Source organism: Culex quinquefasciatus, chromosome 2 (assembly GCF_015732765.1).
Source record: "Culex quinquefasciatus strain JHB chromosome 2, VPISU_Cqui_1.0_pri_paternal, whole genome shotgun sequence".
NCBI lineage: Eukaryota > Metazoa > Arthropoda > Insecta > Diptera > Culicidae > Culex > Culex quinquefasciatus.
The window spans coordinates 193,698,279-193,705,442 of record NC_051862.1 but is presented as its reverse complement, the minus strand read 5'-3'; positions in this window follow the sequence as shown (position 1 = coordinate 193,705,442).

Sequence of the window (7,164 nt, the reverse complement as noted above, 5' to 3'; positions counted from 1 at the left end):
TGACAGAAATCATATGATTGCTATCATTGGAGAGATGATCGGAATCTCGGTAGAATGTCAAACGACCGCTCTCTAGGCGATTTTTCTCCTGGAGGGAAGTCAATGATTGTGTGAGTGACTTTGCGTAGCACTCATTCCTTTGTGTGTGGAACGAATGAAAGCAAAATGTAAAAATCAGGTTGTCGTGGTGAAGACGATTGGAGTGCTCTGGCAGCTATCACAAACAATGTCGAAATTTCGCAAGCCCTGGTCGAATCCAAAAGTGTACTCAGTTGACCTGGAATGACCCATATGGAATTGACGGTCAAAGTTTCATAAAAATATAAAAACACATCGTAAAGTCGATTTGCCAAATCCTAGAGTATTGCTCTACTGTGATATCTCTGGAACCACAAATCGTAGAAGGTTGATCCAGGACTTTCAGGATTGGCAAAGAATATTTTCAAATAAAAAAAATTTCAGTGAGTATTGTGCAAATTGCTGTTGGAATTTCAACATTTAGCCCATATTTTAACTAAATTTTGACCTTATTATTGTATACCAGGTTTTCACACTTTGGTAAAGAATTACTTTTAGTTCACAAAATATTTAATTTTTGTGATTTGATTTTAATGAGCCAAAATGAATAAAAAATCGCAGGCAAAATTCAAACTTTTTAATAATTTTCTTAAAGTAAATATGAATTTCGCTAAAAAAATTATAAACTTGGTTAATAATAACACAGATTTTTTTTTCTTAAACAATATTTCAGCAACCTTTATTCAGAAAAAAAAAATAATCTTGAGCCAAACGTTGCCAGTTGGAAAATTTATCAAAAATAAACTGAAATCCTATTACTGTCACCCCGCCTTACGGTACCGTCATCAGGGGTGACAGTGGGTCTAGGGGTGCAATTGGGTCATACAAAATTCTGCTTTTTTGTATGACCCAATCTCACACCAGAGACGATGTCTTCCCTGATGACGGTACAACAAAATACTTATATATGCCTTAGAACGTGTCTTCATTGTTTCTTTGAAATTGGAAGGGCCCTTAAAAAAGTAACTCAAAAGTTCCAGTTTTTCAGAAAACTCAGAAAAGTGTCAAATATTTATGATATCAATGGTTTTTGTTTAAGGTTGAATGAAACCTTTTTACATGATTTTTAGTAGAATGCATTTTTTGGAGTCCGCTGCGGGACACAAGAAATGGTTTTGGGACAGATATTTTGCTCATGTTATTGCACAATATTTCAATATTTTTGATTGGCTTGGTAGAAAAGGTGTAGCACAACCAAATTATAACTCCAGTTTTCCAAATTTAAAGAATTTAAGTGGTTTGAAAAATTGAAGCTTCTGTTAAAACTACAGCTTGATTAACGTCAGTAAACGATTGGATAAAAGAAAAAAAACTCACTATTTTTTTTATTTTTTATATTGTTTTTAAAAAATTGTTACAATTGATAAACTATTTTGCAACATGAACGACAAGCAATTTTTAATTTGTATTTAAGTTGACAAAATTTTCTCCAACAAGAACAGCAAACGGAAAATAAAGGATAAAAGTCAGCAGAAGTACCCTCTTCAACGGTTCCACCGGTTTCACGTGTGGCCTCGGCGTAACATTCCTAACGGGGAGAGGACATGGACTAAATGATGTGGATCACGCGAACCAACTTTTAACTACTTTTTGCCATCACCTTGGCTAATGTAACCATGCACAAGGAAAATCGTCCTGTTTGTACAGCAACACACTCACTTACACACATTAGCCATCCTGGCCTGGCCTGACGATCTGACCTGGTGATGGCCACTCCCTGGCCTGTCGACTTGGAGCCACCTGGTCGAGCACGTCAAGAAGCGCCCTCGAGTTGTGGAGGTTGGACAAGGGGGAAAAAATGGAGCAAAAAATAAATAAATGTGCTGTAACCAAACAAAACGTTATGTTCAGAGTTGACGCCACCCGGCTACGATTACGGCACGCAATAAAATCAACATTTTCAAAGCGGGGAAGGGGGTAGATTGGTGGCATTCCAATGTGGGTGGGATCCAGAAGGGTTGCCATTTGCTATCATTACAAAATTTTCAAAAATATTCCAATAACCTGAATTATTCAGTTTTAAAAAAATATTATAATGTGTTTAAATCAAATGATAAAAAAAACAGTCTATTAAAAGAGGTTAAGTATCAATGACATCTTTAATCTGTTGGCAACACTCTCTGACAATCCTTAGTTTTCTTTCCTTCAACTGGAAACATTTGCTAGTCTACAAACTCTCTCTCTCTCTCCCGGAAAGATGGAGTGGGTTGTACGACATGCCGTAGGTCAAAGTGACGCGCCCAAGACGCAATTGGCCTTCTCCAATACCTCTGGAAGCCAGGCCACGATAACAACAACAACAACAGCGAATACCTGAACTCACCCACCCTCTAAGAACTGATTCACTTCGGCACCTGCCGGGATTGTGCGGCAGGTTAAGACCTGTGTGTCGATACAACAACCATCGACGGAGGCCGTGCCACACACCGTTTTGCGTCGGAATTTAGTCGCCTTTGTTCACACATTAGCCGTGTTTGACAGCCGTGGAAACACGTGTTCGACGTGGGGTAAACGGTGCTCAATTTTGTATAGAAGGTACGTAGGTGCGAACGGAAGGGATGGAAAATTGGAATTTCTTAGAGGGAAGGGAAACGTCCGTATGTGATGACTTCTATTTTGCTGTAAATTATATTTGTGAAATTGATGGCAGTTTAAAATCCGAATATCACTCGCTGCTACCTCCTAAAATCAATGATTCAAGGGCGTTCAAAAAAATACATTTAGTGCCATCGAGAACAAGTTGTTTGGTCTGAGTAAATTCTTTCATGAAAACACCGAATCCGTACCTAAATTAGCTCAACATGGTCAAAGATTTGTGTTTAATCACTTTATTAAAATAATAATAATCACCTTAAAGTCATGTTGCAAAACAAAAAATTTATTAATTTTCGAATAAAAATTCTGAGGGTTCCTTGGTAAAAATAATAAGAACCGTATTTTTTTTTGTTTCATTAGGGGGATCTACGATGCGCTAGGTTAGTCCCAAAAATAGCAATTTTCATCAGTTTCCACAAAAACTATCTTATTAAAATCATAATTCCGAGCTACTCTAACCGATTTGAGATCTTTTGGACTCAAATAAAAAGGTTATTAGTTGAGCTTTTAAAGAAAATGGTTTAATGTCCAAGAAACCTTGCCTAATATTCGAAAAAAAAATAATGAAAACTAAAAATAACGTTTTTACCGTGTCTGAACCAATGAGCCAATGACTGAATCCTCATCAGAATCTATCATCGGAATCCTCGGAATATTTCACATGACATATCCAAAAGTTAGAAATGTCATTCCGTACGTTTCCGAGATATTTTTTTAAATATAAATTTTTAAATGAAACTGCGACAACTTGAATTTTAAAGTCATGACCTTTACTTTTGTAGCTACAAGATATACCGACTCCGTGGCTTAATGGTTACGGCTTCTGCCTCACAAGCAGAAGGTTCAGGGATCAAATCCCGGCCGGTACCTTTGAAATTTTGAATCAGGAATTTGAACTTTGAATATGAACAAAAACGAAAATAAATCAGGTGGGATTCGAACTCACACCTCTGGATTGGTGGTCTGGGACGCTAAGCAGTCGGCTATCAGAAGGTTTACACCGTGGCAGTGAATTGATCCGTAGTGTTGAAACATGTTATCTTCTCATATTAAATACGCGCTGATCCCTGATTTGCCTGACGGGTTTGGAAGTCTAAATATAGATCGAGTTTCCTTCAGATGCTTGCTTCTATGTTTAGGCGGGGCCGAACAATGCTCAGCGACCTCGGAATTGGACCGCAAGGAGCTCTGTCATTCTGAAACGGGTCGTTGGAAGCAGCGCGAGGGCTATCACCACCCAATACCCGGGACTGAGATAAGTTGTATCAGAATTCGGCATATACAAAGTCTGATACAAACTATACTTTCCCATAATATCGCTACCGGTTAGCGGGTATTGGATTGGACAACACACACAACACACACACCTTTACTTTTGTAGCTACAAAAATTGAAGTAAGTGGAAGAGAAACTTTTGGTGACTCGCTTAAATTTTCGAGATTCGTATTATTAGTTTCTCAGATATCTTCAGTTTTATATTACAGACTAATTAGTGACACCTTAAATAAAAAAAAACATGTTTTCCCCAAAATTCATAACTCCTAACCCAGATGTCTTTTTTAGTCCCCTTAAAATATTAAATAAAAAGAAATGAAAACAAATACAAATTTAGGGAATATAACTTAAATTGATGAAAAGTTGTATAAAAATCTATTTATTTTCGGTGTACCTAATTTTTGAAAAGTCCCAATCATAACCTAAGACTTTTCCGAAGACATCAAACGATCACAAAATCCCTTCTAAAGATACAGAATTTCATGCATTTCCATACCCATTTTGTATGCATGCATGAGAAAAGTTAAATTTTAACCAAAACATACAGTGAAAAGTCATCGATGAGCATAACAATGAGCAAATTGCATACAAAATTGAGAAAAAAATAATAAAACACGGCTGCAGGTAAATGAAGTTTTTTTTAATTCATATTGTTTTAAAGTACAGAAAAATGTTTGAAGCAGCGATGGAATAATCATCATCGAAAGAAAATCTTTGGATGTTCATCAAGAGAAAAAATCCGAAGGGAGCATGGCTCTCCTCTCTGAGCGAGTTGTGGCGCTATAACCACGGCAAATAGTGTCCAGGGCATTCGTGGAAATACAATGTCCCATCCCAGAGGGTCCCGGAGTACCAAACCTTCTTAGCATGGTGCTCCCAACGAATACAACCAAATCTCGGAGCGTATGGTGGTGTGTCCCCACGCTTCTTCCTCCCCTGTCGATTCAGAATTGTGTTGTTGTTCGAACACTCAGTGCTCAAACTCAACCCAATTACGAGTCATCTCTGCGATACGGCTTTACGCAGTAGGCCTGGCCGCTTTAACGCTTGTGTTGTTTCGATGCATTCTAATGCAATGGCGCAATACAAATGTCAATAAATGACAAGAAGAGTGCTAGGCGTCATCTAACCTAAGGCACTCTCCAGGATCCCTTCGAAAGATTGGCTGCGCTAGGGTCTGATTAGATTAGATTAGATTAGAAGGGAGCATGGCTCTCCTCTCTCGCGCACAAAAGATGGATAAAAAGAATCTAAAAAAAACAATATTTTGATTATTCGGCGGAACATCTTTTTCACTACCTACTACACTTGCAAGTGTAAGGTAACACGCCGAAAAATGACCTGTCACAATTTGTAGATAGGCAATGTGTGTCACAATTTGTAGATAGGCAATGTGTGTAAACAAAGGGAAAGCAATGTTTTTGAGTGGTGCTATCAAGGAAATTCACAAAAAAAATCATCAGCAGATTGATTTTTTTGTAGAAGTTCGGGAGCGTATTTCTTTTGCGTGATTTGCCTCCTCTCTCTTTTGCGAGTGAAGAAAGTTCGCAAGCGAAATTGATTTTTTGCGATTGTTCCATCCCTGATTTGAAGAAAATTTGATAAGCATTTGGTAATGTTTATGATTTTTAATAATCACCAATGACAAAATTTAATGTTGAAATCTGCCATAAATGAAATCCTGCCTGAACAGTCAAATTTCCCTTGTGCTGAACAAACACAATATTATTTTAATTATTTTACTGTTTGCACTTCAGGTGTTAGGGCAGCGAATGAACAAGAAGGTCAAAGCTGTCAGAAATCACAACAACAACAATTTTAGGCAAATCTTTTGCTTTGGATGTGCCTGGTTTTGGATTTTTTGCAAAATATTTTTTTCTAAATCAGTAAAATATGAATCGCTTAGTGGTAATCTTAATTTCAACAGATGAAAATTCTACAAAATTTCACAGTGTTGTGAAAAAAAATGCATTTTTGTTTAGTGAATACTATGTGTCAAGGGATAATATTTTTTATTTTGAAATGCTAAATTACCACATACCAAAAATCTCAATTCCTCAAATTTCCGAATTCCCAAGCTCCTAAAATCACAAATCTTATTATTTTTATTTAAGATTCCCAAATTCCTCGATTCTTGGATTCTCAAATACCCAGATTTTAAAAATAAAACATAAAAAATCCCGGATTCCCAAATTTCATCATTCCCAAATTCTTAAAATCCCCTATTCTCAAATTCCCGAGTTCACAAAATTCATAATATTTAAAATTATAAATTTTCGAATTCCTTAACACTGGAACGCATGGCTTTTCCAATCAAAATTACTACTCCAATACTTCTAACTAACGTGAAACTTTCCGAAGATTCCGAATATGACAAAATTGAGACCAAAAAATGCCGCTATAGAGGCCTACAGGGCAAAAACTATCGTTGTAAAATGTTTGCTGTAGAAAAATCAAAAAACTATGAGAAAAACTGCGATTGGCTAAAAAGTTAATACCGTAAGCTTATAGTCCATGAAATTACCTATCTTTTGACCTATGGGAGTATGGGTGTTGGAGGCTGTTGTAAAAAGATATTAAGGTTTAAAAAAATAATTTTTTAACAGTAATTTACAAAAGCTTTGAGAAAAAGTCAAACCGATCTTGGATGCCTATGGCCCATTTTGAAGTGTTTTAAAAGACCTTTCAAATGCATCTACGAGAGTTGGAATTGATGAAGTTTTACGGAAATGCGAGCAATTTTAAGATTTTTTTTAGATTTTTTGGACCTTAAACTTCGAACCCCTTTTTACCCCACTTCCCTTTGTCGTAGAGGGCTCATATTTGGCATGAGTTCATATTATGTGCGGACAAACAAACGCTGAATGTTTCATCCTAATCGGAGATCGAGGTGCTCCGACCTCCGACGACGACCTCTAGAACAAACCGAGCAGAATTTACAAATACTGCCTCTTAATGACTCAGTTAGACCAGATTTTATCAAACCGATTTTAGGCTCTCTGATAATTCCACTTAACATTTGATGTGAAAAAAAAGTACACGGAAAAACACGATTATTTACATAGCTAAAAAAAAAAAAAAGGTTAAATTCCCGAATAACGTAATTTCAATTTTAAATATTTTAATATGCTTCAGGGGGGCTTAAAATGGCATCTTTCGTGGTAGAAAATGAGAATGTGAAGAAAAGTAATAGTTTTTGAAATAAATAATTTTTGC